This window comes from Rousettus aegyptiacus, unplaced genomic scaffold, assembly GCF_014176215.1.
Source record: "Rousettus aegyptiacus isolate mRouAeg1 unplaced genomic scaffold, mRouAeg1.p scaffold_m13_p_6, whole genome shotgun sequence".
Taxonomy (NCBI): domain Eukaryota; kingdom Metazoa; phylum Chordata; class Mammalia; order Chiroptera; family Pteropodidae; genus Rousettus; species Rousettus aegyptiacus.
The window spans coordinates 107,266,700-107,290,461 of record NW_023416309.1 but is presented as its reverse complement, the minus strand read 5'-3'; the positions used below and the strand labels follow the sequence as shown (position 1 = coordinate 107,290,461).

At 39.2% G+C, this 23,762-nt stretch overlaps 1 long non-coding RNA gene across 1 annotated transcript; it reads right to left on the bottom strand.

Moving 5' to 3' along the window:
• Nucleotides 1-5,520: 5,520 nt before the first annotated feature.
• Nucleotides 5,521-23,023, bottom strand: LOC118603873. The gene is made up of 3 exons (XR_004951409.1): nucleotides 22,889-23,023; nucleotides 15,272-15,465; nucleotides 5,521-6,490 (listed from the first exon to the last, which is right to left on the bottom strand). It is a non-coding gene; the product is annotated as an uncharacterized LOC118603873 (long non-coding RNA).
• Nucleotides 23,024-23,762: the final 739 nt, after the last annotated feature.

Below are 23,762 nucleotides of genomic sequence, written 5' to 3'. Positions count from 1 at the left end.
CAGAGTAACAATTTTAGCACTTTGCTTTCCTTTTCTCCCATGATACACTTGATGTTTCCGCTCTTGGTCCTGGATTGAGTCACAGATTTCCTGCCGGAAGCTGAGGTTCCTTAACTCTTTGCAAGGATCGGTCTTACCTCGCCACATTAAAAAGTTACCGGGACCCTTTTGAGTACACTCAATTTACTGATGTGTCCTCAGAAAGGTCAGAGTTGGTGAGTTAATGAAACCTTGCAAAATATGATCAGCCATCTATGTCAAGCCCCACAGCATTCCCTAGAAGGTGGGAACTTGAAGCAATTCTTGATCATAGAGAGAGGGATAAATGATTCACTGGGGTTAACTATAAAAGAAGGCTCTTCCTCCAAGCCTATCTTAGCACCTGGAAATACTTATAAGGACTAAATACCATTGTCATCCGAAGATGATGAGAAAAACAAAATTAAGCCAATGAGAGCTAGCCACATTGTATTAACATCCAGAGTGATTATATCGACAGCTGCCAATCTTGTAAAACAATCTCCCATTCATGTGGTCATGTTTAAGTTTAAGCTCTGCCTTTCTGGTTCAGCACAGCGCTGTAACCGAGAGTGTGGCCTTGGAGTCAGGGGCCCTGGGTTTGAATCCCAGCTCCAACACTCTTATCTGTACAACGTTGAGGGAACCTATTGATTTCTTCATGCTTCTTTTTCTTCATCTTTAAAATGGGAGTAATAATTGCATTTGGTTGAATCTAAAACTATTCATGTTTGCAGGTTAAAGGCTATAGAAGGTGTTTTGGTAAGGATGGAGGAGACGACATATGTTAAGCACCTGGCCCACTGCTAACGCCAGTTAAAATTTAACGCAGCAATTATATTGTTATTATTGTCAATTTGCATCATTTGTTTTTTCAGTCTACCATTATTAAGTATTTAGAACATAGAGACCTCTTAATAACCACCAGAACATAAGATTCTGGAAAACAGTGTTTAGAACAATGGAATACCCAGCCATGGCATATCCAGCCATGGAACACTGCCTGGTGCATGGTATGTGCTCAAAAAACATTTCCTGTGTGAATGAATAAATTAATAACATAAAGATAATTATGACAAGATAGGGCTTACCACCAGCCTGAAAAATCTTGAGCTATTTTCTCCAATTTCCTTTTAGTGAAATGAGCTATTTGCTGAAAGAGCAGCTCTTCTAATAAGCCCAGGTAGGTGGGTGCATTTTCAAGATGGTAGGATAGATCTACTTCTGAAAGCCTTAATCTCGAGATGTTTCACATCTTCCCAGAAATACCAGTAGCAACCCGAGTGAAGCAACAGCTGAAGCTATACAATGGGCTCTGCTTTAAAGAACAGGAACCAGGAAGATGTCCATTATGGAGGTTCTTATAAAACTGATGATAGTGATGTTTATTCAGAATCAAGAATGATGCATTTTATTTCAACATTTACCTTCTCAACTAGTCTTCTTCCTGGTTTCTTTGCCTTGCAATAAACGGGAAGGGTATCAAGAAGATCTAAGGTAGAGATGTTATTTTTCTTGATCCTTTAGAGGAAAAAGATCTCAGGCCTGACCTTAAAACACACATAGGGGCATTGACTAAATGCCATCGGAACTGCTGCACCAATGTAAGAAAATGGCTTTTGACATAAAATTTGATTAGTATTTTGAATCAATGACTAAAGAGAGATTGATAATTTTTTTTTTAACGCCTATAGCACCAAGTCTTCCTAGGTGGCCTCCCATCCAAATACTAACCAGGCCCAACCGTGCTTAGTTTCCAAGATCAGACAGGATAGAGCGTGTTCAGGGTAGCATGGCAACAGAGGAGATTAAGAATTTTAATAAACAAAATTAACATAGTAATCATGAATTTTTACTTACACCAATTGCAGGGGCTCTGCGGAAGAGTATGGAGGTAATACACTGCCTACTGTAAACTTAGGATAGTACAGACAGGAGAAGAGTGGAAGGCACAAGTAAGCTAGCTCTGACCCACAATGCCTGGGTTCCGGTCCTGGATCCATCACGTACTGCCTGAGACACTGGGAGAGATACGTCACCTCTCTGTGCGTAAGTTTATCCTGTGAGACAACACACCTGAAGCACTTTGCACAACACCTGGAATGGTGAACACTCAATCAATGTCTTTGTTTGCTGTCGATACGGTGTTTATTAAAGATAACATTTGCTTCAAAAGAAATGCTTTGGAAAGATAAAATCATCAAAATCCTTTCTTCCCTTTGTTTTGTTTCAATTTGCATCATTTCCTTTAAAATAGTGTCAGTCCTGAGATAGTTAAACTTTTATTCAGCTAAAAACAAGTTCTACGTTGCAGATATGGCATGGTTGCTCATACTCATGTGCTTAAAGATAAAAGAGCGACGATAATATTTTGCATAACAGCCACTGGAAATCGTGAAACTTTGCTTCATCTCATGACCACCTTCCTGTTTCAATAGAGATTCCCATGAAAGCCTTGAAAGAATAGAGTCAGACAAAGTTGGGTGTGAGCTCTGCGCTCACTTGTGCTGTGAGGATGTTGTTTATGTTTTAGATCCTGTTTTCTTCCTGGACGAAGAGCCGCTGCCACCAGGTGCTTCTCCTGCTGTTATCGTCTTCTCCTCAGGGCCCTGCCTGCTGGAAGCGGCTTCCTGAACCTCTGTGTGATTCTGGCTGCTAAAGAATAGCAGAGAGTCTGTCAAAGGTTATCTCCCACCTGGGTCGCAGCTTCCAAGGCTCATCGTAATCTGGTACGGCCACTTATGTGATGTGCCGCAGGACACATAAGGGAGACGGGAGTTCTTGCTAGAAGAGAGTTCAGAAGGAAACAAAAAGATTGCAGGAAGTGGGCAGCTGAGATACTAAATGGAGCTCTAATAGTCAGATGCTGCAGGCATCAGGTAAAGCACAAGGTCTAGCCCTCCTGGGAGAAGCAACGAATGCATGATACTCCGTACGACGTCTTCTCGACTGCTCTCCACATATCTGGTGTTTATGTTGCTCCCAAAATAACTTGGATTTACTTATCCAAACAGAGTGAGTACTTTTAGATTTCTCCTTCTAAAGAAAGAAATGCTGTTACCTCCTGGGATAATTAATCTCCAAAACTGAAACACGAAGGACCAGTTTTACTCCCAACAGCAATTCATGAGCTAACCAGAAAGCAAGGACACTTCATTATGCACCTAAACTTACTGATTCTGCTCTGTCGGCCTTAGAACCTAGAGTAAGAACAATCTCTGCCCACATCCACCTCCCAGACTGGGGAAGACAGCAGGTAGACAGAGGCTCACAGAGGTACACAAACTGACCATCTGGAAGTCCCACTAAAGCCCAGTCAGACGCTTCGATCACAGCAAACAAATAAGTATGACACCTGTATAAGTCACTTACTTAAAGAAATGAATTACTAAGGTTGTATTCTCTGAATTATCAAGTTATTGACAGTAAAAGCGAAGACCTGACTTAGGAATAGGAAAAATATCACGCATTACACTTCCTGTAAGCTATTTCCTCTTCACTACTCATGGCTTCCTTCCAGGCACAGTCTCAAGCAACAGTCCCATAATTTCCAACAGGCCCATTCCACCAGAACCCATTCACTGATTTCAAGGGCAAATCACAAATGGTAACCGTAACAGCAAAATTCACAATTAGTAACTTTCCCTTGGTGGCAAATTAGGAAAGAAAATGCGGTAGAGGAGGGATGGTGTGGTATCAGGAGGCAGGATTTCTTAGAATGATTCTTGTGATTAGTCTTTATAGATTTCAGAAAATAGGGATTTGAAAATACACAGAATTGTATTTACTTTGAATTGTTTTTTCTAGAATCATAAAAAAAAAAAAAAAATTCCTGACTCTCCAGGGATAACCACTTTCCAGTATTGAGATAAAACGAAGTCATCTCTAGACCATGAGGAGATTCAGAACTTTCCCCTGTGAGTTAAAACTACAATGTGTCCAGGGAAAAAGATATCGCTATAAGGATATTTTAGACTCTCAAAAGTAAGTGAAAAAAACTTAAAATAAACTTTGAAAAATAGCTGAGCTACTCACTACTCTTAAAATAGTAATCAAAAAAGAAAAAATTATCATGGTTTCTACTCAAGCCAATTATAATATCTGAAAGGTACTGAAGTTCTACTCCAAAACGTGTCTTCCCCAGGCCTAATACAATATCTAACACTCCACATTTAGGGATTTTTTCCTTTGATTTAGGACCTGCATCCAACAAATGTTTATTGAATAGCAAATATTTCCAGGCACTATGCCAGGCAATGGCTATACAGACACAGTGCTTGCTCACTAGTATTTCAAGTTATTCCCTAATGAACAATTATTTTTTTAAAGTTCTGGAACATTCTGCACATCAAAATAAAAAAATGCCAGTAACAGATTATAAACCACAAAATAAAATTAAAAATCCTTGAGTCCATACTGACAAATAAATCGAGGGCTGGCCAGACGGGTGGACAGAAAGACATATAGAGGTAAAGTTCTTTCTATCAATAAAATCTAAACAAATAAATGTGGAGAAATAAAGGAATTTTTAAATTCACTTTTGGCAACCACCATAGTAATAATTGTTACAGAGATGAATTATCAATGGATACTAAAACTACTGGGTGAAAGGATACTTACATAGACTCAAAGTACCTTCCCACAAAATACTTATTTAAAAAAAAATGGAAACAGTAATTTGTCAAGGGAGAAAATCTGACAGATACCACCTTAACCAAAAGGATCAAAATTAATATCACCAGTATTGGGGAAAAAAAAAAACCAAGTTGTCTCCGGTTAGGTTACACTGAGAAGCAACGTCACATCTGTAGTATTCATTCCCAAAATGCATAGCATGGATCTAATCCTGAGGAAAGTTCCGACAAATCTAAATTGAGATACGGTCTATAAAATAAATGGCCTATATTTATCAAAAATGTCAAGGTCATGAATAATAAAGACTGAAGAAGTTATATAGTGAAGGAGAATACAGAGACATGACAACTTAATATAACATGATCATGGGTAAGATACTAAACTAGAAACCTTGTTACGGGTTTTTTATTTTTTGCAATAGAAATCATTATGGATAAACGTTAAAATTCGATAAGAGCTAGACCAAGGATCAAAAACTTTCTTCTAGAAGGTCAGATAAGAAAATACCTTTGGCTCCAAGGCCATATGATCTCTGACACAATAGTTTAATTCTACCATTGTAGGACAAAAGCAGGCACAGACAATCCATTAACAATGAGTGCGGCTGTGCTCCAATAAAACTTTATTTACAAGCATAGATGGCAGGCCACACTTGCCAACTACTGTACTGCATAATGGTAATAAATCTATGTTAATTTCCTAATTTTGATGATTTCACTGAAGTTATGCAAGAGAATCCTTATTTTTGGGAAAAAAACATGATGTTTGCTTAAAATTTATTCCCAAAAAGTTCAGAAAAAGAGAAAGTAAATGATAAATATATTAAAATTTTAATATTTGGGGAATTTGGTGAAAGGTATATGGGAACTCTTTGTACTATCTTTGTAAATTTTTTCTAAGTTTGAAATAATTTCTAAGTAAACAGTTAAAAAGAAAACAAATATCCATGGAAGAGAGTAATTACCTGGTACCTAACACACCATGGGCACTACTACTAAGTACATGCAAAGTGTTCAGTTAATGTGTTTGATAAACACATGGATGAATAATTCCCTAACTGATTAAACAATGGATGAATAATTCCCTAATTGATTTATTTATTAGGTGGTCCCTGGAGGAGTGACACATAGGACAAATGTGTTTTAAGAAGTTGAGAAAAGAATGCATTACAGAGCACAGCCCCACGGGTGAATGCCATGTACCTACAGAGGAGGGGCAGGAGTGTGACTCGAAGGAGCAAGACCCACAAAAGCAGCTGGGATAAATCATCGGGAAAAATTTCCTCCAGGGCTCACAACCAGAGACCACCCTGAACTGAACTGATTATCACTTTCCTACAGGCCAGTGTCTTGTGCTTCCCCAGCACAGCACTCACAAATGTCCCCCTACCCTGGGCTGTGCACTAAACGCACAACTCTGAAGGGAAATCGCTTCTACCTTTTCTCTGTCTCAGCTCTCACACTGCTGGCGTTGTCTGGGCTTTTCAAAATCCATAGGAATACTCTGCAAAAAGCTGCCAAATACCGCAACCAAAGCTTATCCAGATACACGACTAAATTACTGGGATAAGAATTATAAGATTGTGGAAGTTAAACCCTTTCATCTTGGAGAGTTTCCGATGCAATATTTGGAACCATGATAAAAACCTGAATAGTCATTCTGATAATAAACAAATCTGAAAAATGTCTCGTCGGTTAACTTACGCTATGGTGAGGTAACGAGGAAAAGGCAAAAGCACGGGTGGCTGGACTTCTTGCTCAGATGTCCAGAATTTTCGCCAGGAAATCTCTCCAGGCAACCCTCATCTGACGATGCCACCATTCCGTCTCCAGGGCCTCTACAGCATGGGAAGAGAGAACTGAATAGTCACGAAAGAACATTTGGGGACAGGCATGAGAGTAGCATAGATCATTTCTGTGCACATCACATTTGCTAAAACTGGTCAATGGCCCCAACTTACATGCAAGCAAGGCTGGGATATGGTGGCAGGGGGCACTGATGTTCCACGAGCATTGAACATCTCTGCCATCAAATCTCTTAAATTGTTATTTAATAGATAATGAAATGAGATAATGGAATGAAACAGATGATAGATAACAGGCTATATGAAGTTTACTTCACAATATAGTGACTAAACCAAATTTTTAGGGAATTTACTTGCCTGTTCTTATCCAAAGGCAAACCCTACAAATGTCGCAATGTACAGTGGTAGTAAGTCTAGCCTTGAGAAGGTTTGCGTAAAATTTCTTTGTGACAGAAATGACCGCAAGAGTTGATTTTGTTGTCGTTGACGTGACAGTGGTGGGAGGGGTGGGGGCAGATGTTAGTTGGCTTTTTATTTCTATTGTAAATGAGTTTGGAAAAATACTCAGCAACAAGTAAACAGAATACCACTGTCACCATAATAATACTGCAAGAGAAAAACATCTCAGGGAGAAAGAAGTTAACAAATTTCTGACATTCCAAGGTGTGATAGGAAGCAATATGACGTCCGAAAACCGGAAAAAAAACAGTTTCTTGGCCCGTGCTGTTCATACATACCAAGGTCACCTATAAAATTATCAGTACACTAAAATAAATAAATTTAAAGTCTATTTTAAAAGAAAATAATCCTTACTAAAGCAAAGGAAGTTAAATGCTTTTGCTTGAAATTCAAATGCTCCTGTGGCATAAAAATTACCTCTCCAGGGAAGACAATGGTTTTAAGATGCAAAGCTTTTATAAGTAACTAAAAGTCCCTCCTCCCTTATGACTCGAAGAGTTTCAAGAAGATTTCCCTACATCAACAGAGAACACGCTCCCTGACACCACTATTAAGGATGTTTTTAAATTAAGTTTCACCTTCATAGGCACATAATCTCTCGCAAAAAGTCTTATTGGAATAATATGTCATTATTAATTAGCACATGCTTTGAATATATATTTAGAGTGGCAAATGGAAAAGGCTGTAGTATGAAACAACCAAAAAAGGAGAGATACTAGGAAAAAAGGTGGAAAAAGGAAGAAAAGTGACAGTATGAAATGGGAGAGTGTTCTAGCAGTCTTCTATTTCTATCCTGCTTTTGCCATTTGTAGTTCTGTGATCTGAGATAAATTACAGTACTCCATCAAACTTCTGGTTAATCTTCTATGACATTGGAATGATAGTACGGATTCTGTAAGATATACGGAAGACTAAACCATATAACATGTATGTAGTATTCGCCCCTTTTCCGCAGGGGATACATTCCAAGACCCCCAGTGAATGCCTGAAACAGCAGATAGTACAGAACCCTGAGCATGATGTTTTTCCTACACATACATACTAAAGTTTAATTTATAAATTAGGCACAGTGAGAGATTAACAATAGCCAATAATAAAACAGAATAATTATAACACGCTATAATAAAAGTTGTGACTATGATCTCTCTCTTTCAAAATATCTTACTATACTGCACTCATCCTTCTTGTGATGATGTGAGATGATAAAATGCTTATCTGATGAGATGAAGTGAGGTGAATGATGTAAGCATTGTGACGTAATGTTATGCTACTAATGACTTTCTGAAAATATGTCAGGAGGAGGATCATCTGCTTTCAGGTGATCCTAGACCACTCATGACAGTGATCCAAGCCATGATGGTGTTGATGGCTGGATGTCAGGAGCAGATGATGTCAATGGTTGGGGAAATTTAATATTTTTGACCACAGCTGCCCACAGGTAACTGTAACTGCAGGTAACTAAAACTGCAGAAAGCAAGACTGCAGATAAGGAAGGACTACTGTAAAATGGCAGAGAGTTCACCAAAGATTTTCTCACTTTTCTTCCTACTATGACATAACATCTGATATCATTATAAAAACTTTTGAAGCACCGGAATGTGTGTTAAACAACAGATTGAAACTGAGTAACCACTAAAATACACAGAATTAAGTGAAAGGTCATTGGCTGGTAAAGAGGTAAAGAAAGAATAGGAAAACTAAGACGACGGGAAGGTTGCATTGAGTAGGACAAACTAGCCTACAATTTGACCAATAAGATACTAAAATACTGCAACAACCCATCCCTTTCCCCAGCCTCAACTTCATGAAAGTCATGAAATAGAAACCTACTTGATTTTGAGTAAACACACAGTACAATACACAGATGATGTATTATTGAATTGTACACTTCAAACCTATATAATTTTATTAACCAATGTCACCCCGATAAATTTAATTAAAAAATAAAAATATACATATACACAAAATATTCATTTTTGAAAAAAAGAAACCGGTTGAAAAATATTTGTTTAAAACATGTGGTTTCAAATAATCCTTAGAAAATCTACATTGTTACCTAATAGAGTCATGACTTTGGCAAGTTATTTAACTCTTCTGAGTTTTGCTTTCCTCATATATAAAGTAGTAATGATTATTGTGAAAGTCAGAGGTCAAGTACAGAGACCTTAGTATATGGTGCCTAGCAGAATTATTTCCCTTGATTCTATCCTTTTCCTCACTTCACACACCCGATTCACAAGCACGTCCTGTGACAAGTACCTTAAACACGTGCCAAAGCAACTCATGCCCCATCTTCACTTTTGCCATTTTAGTGTTGCCTCACAATCTCTTAATCACATAGTAAATATTCACAAGTCCAAAATTTGCAGGGTCAGCAGGATAGAGACACAAGAAAGACTTGATGTTGCATCTCGAGTCCAAAGACGGTCTGGAGGCATGCTTTGTTTTTCCTGGGAAGACATGTCTTTTTTCTCTTAAGGCTTCAACTGATTGGATGAGGCCCACCTACATAATGGAAGGTAATCTATTCACTCGGTCTATCAGTTTAAATATAATCTCATCTAAAACACACTCTCACAGCACCATCTAAACTAGTGTTTGACCAAGTATCTGGGTACCATGGCCTAGCCCAGTCAACACACAAAATTAACCATCGCGCATAGAACCACCAGGCTTATTCTTGCCTTAGGGTCTTTGCACTAGCTGTTCCTTCTGCTTAGAAAACTCTTCCCCACTCTTCACATTTCATCACTCAGATTCCAGCACAAATGTCCCCTCTTCAGAGACCCTGCCTGTCCAATCTATGCTGCAGCTTCCCCACCACCTCCCTTACCCCGATTACAATCACTTACCTCTTCCTATTCTGTTTTATTTATATACTTAACAGTATCTAAAATCATTTTGTCACTGCAACCTCCTGGTCGTTATATTTTCCCTCTCAGCTCTGGGCTCCATACACGCAGGGATCTTGCCTGCTTGGCATCTACCCTCAGTATCTACAACCATGTCTAATACATAGTAGGAACTCAATAAATATTTGTTGAATGAATCAACCAACCAACATATGCTAGGCACTCAAGTAGTATTTGATTATTAATCATTTATATACTTATTATGATCGTTTCTTCTCTAGTCTTTTTAAACCATGTCCTTACTGTCTCTAGATTGCTTTTTAATGACAGATACTGAATTTATCCTTAATCTTGCTGTAGCAAAGGTTTCAAATAAGTTTGTGAACTTTAAATTCTATTATAAGAGGAAAAGAGGGATTATTAAGGAGTTGGAAAAAAGTTACATTGCAAAGATTAATATTTTATACATTAGCTTGTCTAATTGTGGATATAAAGGATAAAACCCTAAAATAGAGTATTCCTACACACACGAAACGTATTAGAAATGACTCAATAACCAATATAATTCATGATGAAATAACCATGTCAATTATATATAGTCTGATAAGTAAAGCGCAGGTGGGCTCCTACTTCTTGGATTACCTTGTCGATTGGCTTCATTCCTCCCACCATTTGTTCATGCAGACATAACGAAGAGTGCCTCAAAATTTAGACTTGGCAGAGAAAATGAACCTCTTTGGAAATTTACTTTCTTTGTAAAGAAATGAAAATTCTAACTTCATTATTCATCGAGGAGAATGAAAACATGAAGGTAGAGATATTAAATGATGAAATGAAATAAACCTGTTAATGGACTATCTTTCCATATTTTTTTCTGCCTATGCAATATCCAACTAAATCTTTGGACATGCTGATGAATACAGCAGTTGGTTCAGAGACTGTTTCATCGAATTGTTTTAGGAATGACTGAGCCAAGTTTTCCTTAGCATGAAGGGAACCATGGAAGTGATAAACTGGTAGAAATTCCTCAAAGACGTTTCTTCTATAGAGAGTTCCAATGGAAGCCTCTTTCCCAAGAATCTTCTTAGATTCTCAGCAATTCTTGTCTCTGTTTAGTCTGAACCTTCACAATACACTCAATTATTTGTGTATTTTAGTTTTTAATCTATGAAGAGAGTTTTGTTTTGCCATAAGATTAACTATTCCTTCAAAAATTTATAATTTGATAAAGACACAGAAATGGAATGATCTATTTTTTCAGGGGAAAAAAGATACCGAAGCAGGGAACAGATTGGCAATTCCTTGCTACCCATATGATATTCTGGGGGCCACTTCTCTGTGGGGCATTTTTTAGTTGGAAGCAAGACCAGGGAAAGAGACTTTCTCCACCCAGTCATTCTCTTCTTTAGAGGAGATAAACCAAGTCAGTGTCCAGGTCACTTGGGAGATGAATGTGAGAAAGGAAACTATCATCCTTCTCTCCTTCCTGGTAAGCCCACTGCTGAGCCCGAACTCCTAAGCCCACTCTGCCTCACTGAATGACACCGGGAAACAGGTATTACCATTCCCATTTACAAACTGGGCACGTGCACTTCAGCCAAGGATTGAACTTGTTCTATCTAGCTCCCAAAACTGCCAAGAAGCAAGCTTTTCATTTGGTGACAGAAGCCAGCCACTGAAAAACACAAGAAACAGAAATCATAAAAGATTGATAGGTACAGCTACTTAAATAAAATGTTCATGGCAACAAAAAAAGGCATCATAAGGTTGAAAAACAAATGATATACTGGGTAGATATGTGCATTAATAAGAGAAAAAATAACTAATAGGAAAATGATTCTTATGAATCAATTAATAAGACAACCATCTCATATGGAAAAAGAAAGGATGAGACAAAAAACAATAATCAATTCATTGAACACAAAATATAAATAGCTAATAAATACATGTAAGATAGTCAAGCTACCCAATAACAAAGATGGTCAGAATAAGAAAGATTAAAAAAACAAAACTCTCTGTTCATAAGAGTTGAGGAAATGGAAAATTTCATATAGTTTTGAAGAAATTATAAATTGGTACTGTCTTCTGGGAGATGGTCTGAAAATTTGTATCAGAATTTTAAATGTGTATGCCTTTGAGTCCATAATTTCACATTTAGAACTTAATCTGAAGGATAATGATAGAAAATGTCACTAAAATAAAGGTACAAGGAAATTAGCTGTGGTGATACAGATGACAGCCACCCACAAAAAAGTTCATCAAAAAGCAATGGTTTGAATTATAATACTTCTATAATGGATTCTAGTATCAAAAAAGATGCTGGGTGCTCCTACATTTTTCACTTTCATCTTTAATCTTTTATTCTTTTTGAATTATCTATACACATTTACGCACTTTGAAATCAGTGATAACAAACTATAATTTTCAAGCCCTTTAATACACCTCCTACTTCACAATTTACAAAGTACTTTCCCATATTTTACTCCATAGAACCAACTAAGTTTCCAGTCTCATGAAATTATAGTTTCATATGACTTCATTAATTAAAAGCAATAATTTCTCTCTTTGCCTGTGAATTTAATTACTTCAATAAAAGAAGCGGTAGACAGGCTACTCAAATTCACCCAGATGTCTTGAGTTCAGCAACAACATCAAAAGGAGAGGGAAAATGTGGTTTTATTTATTCCCCTTGAGCGGCTTCAAGACCCTTTGAAAGGACAGCTGCCTGGTCCAGGCAACCACTCTGCTGAATGTACAAGGAAAAGCAGAGATGTGCTGTTTAGGACGGGTGTATTCAGGGCCCAGAGAATTGAAATTTTCAGCATCTTCCCAGGGCTCTGTTGGGCGGGCCTTTCATGTGAGCAGGAAGGAAATGGCTGACAACTTTCTCGTCCTTATAGAAGGGGGACTTTATTTCCAGCTCTCAGGTCAAAAGGTGGCGGAAAGAAAACAAAACTACTAAGAGATAAAGGCTAAAAATAATGCCCTGTGGGGTGAATCAACACAGTTTGGGACCCTGAAGACAGCAACAAGGCAAGGATGTGCGTAGGGTGAAATCTGCGTCATCCTTGACAGGTGGTCATGACCACAGTCAGAGTGCCTGGATAAGAGAGGAAGGGGCTGTGCAGACAGGTGTGCTGGAGGGGCAGCATGGGGAGGGGAGCGGAAGAGGCCATCTAAACAAGCCTGGGCCTCGGGCCCAGACACTTTCCCAGAAGTTTACCTCTGGGAGACACCAAGGGCTGGGCATGGGCTCGGAAGGAGCTAAATTTGATTCGGGGTTTTGTGGTTTGAGTGATGCACTTTGAGTTTAAAATAGAAATAGATGTGTTTATGCAGTTGGGCTTTCTTTCTCTTTGCTTTTAATTGTTACTTTAGAAGAAATAAATCTATGATTCACAGACTAATGACAAAAAAAAGAGTTCTCATTTGGTGATTTCCTATTTTATAGGAAGCAGCGGAAGAATGGGTTTAAAAATCACACTTAGGACATCCGTTATGGACTTTTGATGATGAGTATGAGTACGATTTATTTTATTTATATAGCACTTTGTGATTTTAGCAACATTCTAAAATGGACATACAACCATCCTGGGAGACAGATAAGCTGATTATTATTAACTATATTTTAGACTAGGACACTGAGGTCAGAGAAGTTAAAGGATTATACGTGTCCTGATTGAATGAATTGTAATAATCACAAACACACACACTCGCAGCACACCAGTCAGGAATATTATTTCTCGAACTGTACCACTGGGCAGACCTCCAAATGGGAATGCTGGTATGAGATGCTAAGGAGCATAATGAAAAAAGTAATACTGAATGTAAGAAGGGAAGGAATTTAGCCTAAATAAATTTAGTAACAAGCTAGCTCCCATAGGGATCTGGGCAGCACACTTTACTAGACTTTCCCAACCGTGCGCTAGATAGCCCTACCCGGATGCTCCACTAGTAATAATCACTCCGACTAGCATGGAATGGGGCTGATCATTTTTCTTTGTCTCCCATACCCAATTCTCCTACTTCCTTCCCTTTTTATGACTTCCCTTTCCCAGATTCCCAGAAAAATATGAGTTTCTAATTTCTCCAACTTCCTTGCCTTATACATTCAATCAATCCTCAGGCTTCCACAACTGAAATGACTTTCATACGTGCCCTCCCTTATATCCTCAGTTAGTCTATCATTCCCTTTACCCAGATAAATGCCATAATTTCTTCCCTCTTCTACTCGCTCCAAGTCTATTCCATCTCCAATCTATATTCTATGCACTATTCTGGCCAATTCCCTTAAATGTGACCTGATTCTAACACCATCCTGCTCAACATCCTTCACTTAACGTAAAATGAAATCTAAACTCATAGCCCATGACATCTGAGACCATCCATGGTTTCCAACTGTGCATTTAAGAAGATCTCAAAGTTAAAAAACACTGAAAGACCATTTTCCCCTAAATATGCTATCTTAACTCAATGTCTGTCATACAAATTCCTACCTCTCCTTTATTTGTCTACAGAAAACTAGTATCCTTCAATGCTCAGTTCCGATGCCCATTACTTAATGAAGATTTCCCAGCTCTCCAAGCCATTTGACACCCCATTTTTTCCCTCTACCCTCACGGGTCATAGCACCTCGTTTGCTTCATTTATTACGTTTGGTCTTTTGATAACATTGTGTTGTGTATTTAATAGATCATAAGCTCCTTTAGGGGAAATTATATCTTATTCATCTTCATATCCTGGAGATCACTTAACATAATCCTTTGCTCATGGAAGCTAGCTAATAAATATCAATCGTAATTGATAGGATTACGATTGATTAGGATTAACTGAAGTTTATGTCATAACTTCCAAGTTATTAAATCATGCAATAACAACACCTAGCTACATATAATTTCCAAGATGATAATGATAAAATTAACAGCTGTCATTAACTAAGCATTTATTGCTAAGAAAATTGTATACATTTTCTAACTCACAACAATCTTGTAAGATTTACTGGCCACATTCACGTTGCACATGTAGGAAACTGAGGACTAATAACTTCTTCAAAGCTAAACAGATGGGAAGCCAGGGCAGAACTGGGGCTACCTAATCCAGACCGTGGTCCTACCCACCATGCTATAACCAGAACAGACGTTAGTGGTGTGCTTTCACAGCTCCCCTGGAGCGTACAGCCAGTTTCCCTAAGGAGGTAATAATTTTCCACCGAGACATTTCGTCTAGCCTTCCCTAGAAAACAGCTGGATTATGCCATGACAGGCATAAACCGTGGCCCAGAATTGGGTCCTAGGGTAAAGGGAGATAGAATCTAGAGCACAAAAGCAGAGTTAGAGTCACCAAGTGAGGTCAACACAGGGGCGGACTCAGGAATTGACAGGAGTTGAACCCAACAGACAGTGTAGCTGGGAACCTGACTTGCAAAAGACAGGAGCGGACGCATGGACGGGCTCAAAGTCTGGAGAGACGAGCAGCAGACTCGGGAACGAAACAAAAAGCTTACCAGCGAGGGGTCCAGGACATGGACAAGAAGAATGAGCAAGGAGTCAAGTTCAAGCCACCCCAAGCCCAGTGCTCCAGAACGTGCCAGCCTCTTCTTTCCCTCCAGATGTTTTCGATGTCTCTAAGGAGGCAGGATGCAATTCCAAATGTTATCTGACTGGGGACTTTTAGGTAGAGATAAGTGGAAGATCCTGCCTGGAAAAGAGGATGCCAGAAGGGGAAGTGGTTCAGAAACTTCTGATAATTTAGTCTCATATTCCCATAAGCACACAGCACGACTGAAAGTACACCATAACTATTCCATCAACATTTGTTGACTACCTGATAGATGAAGGTAAGTTGTTCGTTTGTGTGTTTTTCTCTTATGACCAAAAATAAATCAAGCCTACTCATGTACCCCTTGCTCAAACTGGCACAAATCAAAAAGACCTTGAAAGGGGCCAATTCCTCTGCCTAGTGCAGAGCTGATCCCCAGGGGAGGAAGAGCATTTTGTTTCCTAAGCCTGGGTAACTGGAAATGCTACACCCCTTTGCCAGGGAATAAGCAGATTACTGCCTATTTTAGGAGCAACACAAGAATTCTCCAAGATGTTAGGATATCAAGCAGCAGTTGAGAAGCTAGCATCATTACAATCAAAACTAGACACTTCCAGAAAGATTCACCCCACTTTAAATCAACACTTTAAAAACACACCTTTGCCAGATGAGAAAAGTCATGTGTCATCATCAAATTTCCCAAAAAACTCCAAGTTATCTCTGTTATGAGTGTCAAAATTCAAAGCCAACTGTTTACTCCAGTGAAGATACTGTCAGATATCTGAAATCCCCGAACACAATAGATCAGACGAGATCCAGTCTGCCCTTAGAGATTTCAGGAGAGTGGAGTTTCCTTGTACCTGTGCTCTCAGACACCAGGAACTGAATTCACACTTCTCTATCAAACAGTAGCCAGAAACCAGTCATCAGGACGAAGCTTATATTTCATTACTTTGGAAACACCTAGTATTTATTTTATAATATAGAAGGCTTAGAACTATAAATAAAATATCCCCCTGCATGGGTCACTCTATAAAAATACCATCTATAATACTTTCCACTTGGTGTTATATAGATAAATATCCCCTGACTGATACACAAGAATATCCACTGTTAAAACTCGTGAACAAAATAAATGTTTTTAAACTAGGTCATTTGAATTAGTTCTCTATTTGTCACAAATGTAGTGATCAAATCATTATTCTCCCCAATAGGATTTGTTCTTTTAATGATTTTAGGAAGAAAATAAACTCCTTTTATTGCCACTCAAATGATGCGTGTGTAGGGTAACGAGGTATCAGTCAAATTTCAGCCACAGAATAAGAAGGCAATGCAATCATTCGAATTGGGAATTCATACCAATACCTTTTGCTGTAAAGAATGTGTTCTAACATTTACCATAAACTAATGCCAAAATGCTAGGTTTGCACAGTTGTCACTATTAATCTATTGAAAACTTAAAATAAAATGAGTAAAATGGTGAGTATAAGAGTAGGTTCTCACTAAAGTCTAAAATTAGTTTAAAATTATTTCCTCTCATTCGTAGACATAGGAGAAAACAGAAAAATCTCAGTATGATTTGTCTTATTGGAATAAATACACTGCCCCTGACTGGTCACCCACATTTTCTTCAATGCTCTAGCAGTGGTCCCCAACCTTTGTGACACCAGAGACCGGTGCGCCTATAAGAATCTAATGCCTGATGATGAGGCGGTGATGCTAAGGCTGGGGAGAGGCTGCAAATACAGATGAAGCTTCGCTCACTTGCCTGCTGAACCTGCTGCTGTGCAGCCTGGTTCCTAACAGGCCACGGACCGGTACCAGTCCACTGTTCAGGGAGGGGTTGGGGAACCCTGCTTTAGCGGCGATATTTGCTTCTCAAGCTAAAAGGAACAATGTGGGTCTATGCACACAGTGCACATCTAAAGTATGTGTTTGACAGTCCCGACTCTGCTGGCCAGCCAACCAGTCTTAGTCATAGAACACCATTTCTCCACTCTCTGCCTAGGCGGAAAATAACGGGCAACAAACACCTGGAATCTGCAACACTGTCCTTATCAGACAGGTAGCCTCAGAAAAAGCTTAATATCTGTTTCTAGGAGAATGACTGCATACACAGTGGGTCCTCACTTAAGGATACCGATAGCTTTTTGGAAATTGAATTTAAGCAAAGCGACGTATAACAAAATCAATTTTCTCATAGGCTGATTGGTATAAAAGTTTACTTCCTACGGCAAACTGCTGGTCATTAAAAACACCAAACTTCTAAATAAAGACCCAAAACACTTCTAATATTAAACACTGCAATAAATGTGAGCTGTATATACATTTAAGAAAGCTTAATAAAAACGAGATAATAATTTTCCAACCCGCTTATTCAGTTCAGTGTGATGGGCGGCCAAAACCTGTCCTGGAGCGCAGGATGCCAGGCGGGACCACGCCCTGGACAGCACGCCCCCCCATCGCAGGGTGCATCACACACTCACACCCATGCTCACTCAGACTGCAATTTTAAAAAGCCAGTTTACCTGACATACATCTCTTTGGGATGTGGGAGGAAACTGGACGACCCAGAGAAAACACAGTGGCCCCGCCCAGGAATCAATTTTTTTTTTCTCATCAATGTTATAACAAAACAACCTTGAAGGAAATGTTATTCAAGGGCCTGTTGGATAGACTGTATTGTGTAATGCAATTCAGCAGTTTAAAATAAAGTGGTTCTATATGCACTGACATGGAAAGAACTTCGAGTGACCCTTGACAAGCTGCCAGCAAGTTTCAGTTCATGTGTGCAGGAGGGTGCCACTTACAGAAAGCAAAAATCACAAGAGCGCACAGAGACCTTCTAGAAGGATGAGGAGATTAGGCAAAAATGATGAGATCAAGAGTGGCAATCAGCAAGGGTTTGGGATTTATTTGCAAGTTCTTACGGAAAAGACTGATGTATTTCTTATGTAAATGCCCTCTGCTCCCCTCTCCCTTCTCCCAACAGCGGTTCCTGCCCAGCCACAGAACCCACGTTTAATCATGAACAGAGCGGCCTCTCACGACACGACACACCGTCCAAGCACCCATCCGGGGCCACGCAGCCCACACGAGACATACTAGCTACACTAGTCTGCAGAGTCAAATGGCTCATCTTTTTAACCCATGGTCTCCCAACTTTAGTGAGACTTCCATTTCAATCATTCTGCTGCTTGCGCTACTTGGGATGCTCAGAGACCCTCCAGGACCTCTCTGCTCCCTGAAGCTTCCTCTGCCCGGCCTCTGCACCAGCATCTCTCTTTTGGAAATAACAAATATTTTCATAGATTGCCCAAGCACTTAGAGCACCGCTGCTCATAAGCTAGGATTAAAACCAACATCTATGCCTTTTTTACTTCCTCCAGCTTACTGGGCTTCTCCGTAGTGGAATGACACCATCAATAATTCATAATGATTCTCTAAATAAACTAATAATGCAAACCACACTAATAAAACATTGTAAGTCTAGAACTGCACTAATGACCACAGCGTGGTTACAAAATTAATGATCTCTCTGAAATCTTCATCCAAAAACATCCCACAGCACTTTATGGTTTTCAGATATCAAGAAGCCTTTGCCCTCTTCACAACCGATTTGCTGGCTGCTCCCAGAGAGTGCAAGTGGCCAGGATAGGAAGTGTGTGCTTCAAACTGGAAAATTACAAAAATGTGAACCAGCTCTTGAAATTCCCCTTTGCACTGGACTAGAGCCAGGACACCAAGTTTTATACTTCCAGCCGTGCATGAAAGATGTTTGGGGATTTTTCTAATCCAAGACCCACAGGACTTTGTGTTGACTTTCATGGGACAAGGCACTGAGTGAAAGCCTATTTTGCCACAGTTTGACTTTTTATCCTTTTATTTGGTTAAATATGTCATAACAGTTAATCACATTTGCTATTTGATTGCATCCAGTTAAGAAACAGGATAAAAGATTTGAGCCCTATCATTGTTTTTTAACTAAGGATTTAAATTACAAACCTGAAACAGAAGAAATCTACAGGAAGTCCACAACTGAATATTATTCAGAGACAGGTAAAAGCATGAAGTACCACCAAATCTGACAACTCACCATACATGAGCTTATCAATACAAAAATATTGTCAACTCTAACGAGCTTTGCAAATGCAAAACATTATTTTCAAGGCTATTACAAAGGTCTAACAAGGACTTTGACCTAAGCATATTGTATAGCACTAAATGCAGTGTTGGCAAGCATGCACGATTTCTAAAAATTATTACTCATTGTTATTAATACAAATAATTCATGTAACAGCTGTTTGTGAGCCAAACACTAATGTCTGATACGGACTTACCAGGAAGAACCTCCAATTTTCTCACCCCATTTCCTCTCCCCCTCCCCTTGGGCCCCAAAGTGAAACAGGATGACTAAGTAACTAAGTAGCTGATGTGTCTGTCACACTGTGTATGTCTTGTACGCATGCAAACCAGCATCTGTAGTCATCACACTCTTCTTTAAGGAACCTGCATCAAAAAGACAGTAAGGAAGGCGCAAAGCTGTGTCAGAGGTGACTTCCAATCAGGATATCCCACCTGGAGGCAGGCCAGCTTCCATGCCTTTGAATAAAGCAAGAAAGACGTGACTTTTCTTCTAAATAAATGTACAGTCTCATTGGCACAACCACTGCAGGCTTCTGCTTTGAATATGACTCTAAATCATTTGGTAACAAGTGAATTCCTGAAAAACACTTGGGTTCCACATTAGCCTGAATATTCAAAATGGTGGCATTAAACTCTCTAGTTATTCTCCTTTAAAAAATTGACTTTTAAATATTTTTTAATGATTACACTCAGAAACTGAGAACCTGGGCAGTCTCATAGACTGCTGATGATAGAATGTCAGTTAAGACCTTTCTAAAAAGTAGCTTAGAGTTATTTAACAACAAATGTTAAATATTTAAACACTATTTAAAATATTAACCTTTTAACATAGGAATCCTACTTCTAAGAATGTATCCTAAGTACACATTTGTAATGTCACAAAGATTTGGCTCTAAGAACAGCTTTTATAAAATAATTAGTAAGGAAAAATCGAAAAAACACCTTATATACTCAATAATGGCCTACATTAACTAAAATAACTACATTAACTAGTTTATTCATACACTCTCATGCTTTGCTGTTATTAAAGGATGGGTATGCTTAGTAAGAGGAATAAAAACAAAAAAAGTTTTTATCCTTATAAATTTATATTTTGTAAATTACATATATAAATTCATAGTGTATTGAAAGTGTATAGGAAAACACACACACACATTGAAAGTCTATACCCCACAATGTTAACAATATATATTATCTCTGAATGCTAGGATTGTAGGTGATTTTCATTTTTTTCTTATCTGTATCTTCCATATGGAAATGTCTTATTTTTATAGTACATTTTTTAAAACTTATGTTAAAAATTAGCAACCCAGAGAAGCAGAGGACAGTTTTGGTTTGGTTTGGTTATTGACATTATGATTGTTTCTGGTTCTTGTTTATTATTTGTTTGCTGATTGTTTTACAGGCCAGGCTATTAAGATATGTGTGACTTCACAGACACAAGGAATTTCTTCTAAATAGGTTTCCGGATTATTTTGTTTTGCATGTTTTCCTGCTGACCTGACGAAGCAATTCTCACCTGCATTGGGGTTGGAAAACGTCAGGTTGGAATCAAAATAACAAAGATGAGTCAACAACCTGATCATGGATTAAGGGTGTGGAATGGACCACTGTAGACATAACTGAAGTTCCAGACTGAATGGCGGTCACCACACACCTCTCAGGTTCCATAATTGTATTTCCTTATGCCATTAGAATGAGACCCCTACTATGCCACTCCCAGGGGGTTATGGGGGAAATTCTGTACACACATACCCTAACACATACGCATAATTAAACCATCTTTTCTTTTCCAAACAAGTGTGAACTTCACCCTGATACTGAGTCTCCAGCTACTGTAACATTATGCTACTAGAGAACAATCTTTCTACTCAAAAAATTTATTCTCATGAAGAGAAGGATGACCTATTCTAACCTGTCGTTTTCTTCTTTTACATCATTTTTTCCTTTTAGGCCCTTTCCAAATTAGGAAAGTAAATATATGTTTTAAATCATCTGTGGTGGTGTCTTAAATTACATCATTTCTTAAAGAAGAAGGAGGAGGAAGAAAGTAAAGAGAAATGAGGGGAACAGAAGGAATGGAAAAGAAAACTTCAGTGATCATCTTCCTGCTTCCTTTTCTACAGAAGTTCCACTTGTGAGGGTGACTTCTGGTGTGGGACACAGTACTAAGCAATTCTGGCAGTTTAGGGGAAGAGCTGAGCAGACACATTTCTGCTTCAATAAATTAATGTTGTCCATTTTGATTTATTCATTCAGCAAGAGTATGTCGCCATGTTGAAAGCTGACCTAAAAAATTCTCCTTTATAAAAATTTAAAAAGTGTATCATTGCATGTTTAAAATTAAAAGCCCAATGTGAGAAGAGAAGCAATAGTCTACGGTTTATCACGAATGAGTAGAAAAACCATTAAGTTATATATTTTCCCATATCTGGCTATTCCATGTGCATATTGGGTAGAATTCCTTCCCATATGCTTCAATAATCACAAGTGATGTAAAATCTACCAAACAACATATGATGTTTCATGGTAGTTTGATTTGCAGGTATTGAGACCAAAAGAAACATTATAGAATATTCTTCAGAGTTCATAGACAGTTCTCATCAGACTATATGCCTGGATCTAGAACAATCTAAGGGTCTAGGGCCATGCTACCCTGAATAAGCTATATCCCGCGGAAGCTAAGCAGGGTCAAGTCTGTTTACTACTTGGATAGGCGATCACCAAGGAAGAGCAGGTGCTGTCGGCATAAAAAATAAGGGAATGTTAAACTGACAAGGTCCTTGCAATCTATGAGGTCAACCAAGGGTTGCTTCACCTATATATTAAAAAAAAAAAAAAAGGAATAATCTAAGGAATGGAAGGAAGAACTTAGACAAACCAAAGGCGGTTAACCACCCATCTACCCCTGCACTTCACCACCATATTCAGACACGATCACCATGACCCCTTCCTTTGTAGAGAAACAAACATGCAGAAAGCCAGGATGCTTCTCAAGGCCCGCCCTCAATAAGAACAGACAGAATCCACTGAGAACGCTCCCCCAACCACAAGTCAATGTCAAGGGCACTGACGAGTCAAACAAGGTAATATATACACGTAGGCTATAAATACCTACTACCTTTAAACGCAATTTTTAAAGTCAACAGATAAAAGTTCCTAAGACATTTTTAAGGCCATTCTCCATCGCAACCTGTGAGACTGGCGTCATGGCGGCCGAGGGCCACCAGGGCACTCTTGCATTTGTGATGCTGTTGGTTAGAAACTTCGGGGGCTTCCCGGGTGGAATCTGAAACAGCGCCCCACACACCACCCCCACCCCCTAACACACACACACACACACACACACACACACACACGCACACACGCACGCACGCACACGGCAAGGGAAGACCACCACCGTCAGCAGGGTGCGGCTTTAGGCGAAGGGACTCACCAGGCTTGTTCCCGAGCTGAGGAGCTCTCCGCACCCGCCGCCGGCATCTTAAAAGTTTACGAGGAGGCCTTAACGGTGGGCTCCCGGCCAGATCCCCGCCCCGCGGTCTCGCCAGGACAGGGCCGCGTTCTGGAACATGCGAGCGCGGCGGGCGGAACGTTCTTTCCGAGGGCCGGCAGGGGGCGGAGCCTCCAGTGGCCCGGATGTAGCTCTGGGGTCAACCTGCCTCCGGTCTTCTCATGACCTCTGGCAACTGATGCTCCGGTTACCACGGGAAGAAACTAGGCTCTGAGAACGGCCTTGACTCCTCTGGGGGCACTTCAGAGTTTTTATCAGTTTTTGAAAATAAATAAGTACTAACGGAAATAATTGGTGCCATTTTCCCTAATGCTATTCTCAAAGAATAAGAGTGTTTATAGATCGGTGGTCTTTTTCTTGGTAGCTTTATGCTTCCTCTCTCTTATGGGAAGAAACTTCTGGTTTGAAATAACAAAGAATTTGTGGATTATCGGGCTGTTGTTGCCAGAAGACATTTGTTTGGGGTTTTTGTTGGTTGGTTGGTTGGTTGGTTGGTTTGTGTTTGTATGTTTGTATTTTTAATTTAAAACGTACACTCATTATGGTTCGCCAAAGCGTATGGGAAGGGATATGCCTCGATAAGCCTGCGAGAGTGGCATTTCCAAGGAAAAACAGAAAGAGGGAGCTTGCTTCCTTTAATGAGAAGAGAAGGTCTTCATTACACCATATTGGAAGAGACCAGGTGGAGCAAATTATATGAATTTACCAGTTAAGTTTTACCTAAACAGCTAGGGTAAACCCAGGCATCCATATATCTTTTCACTATAGATGGGTCATCTTGTTCCTATGGACAGGA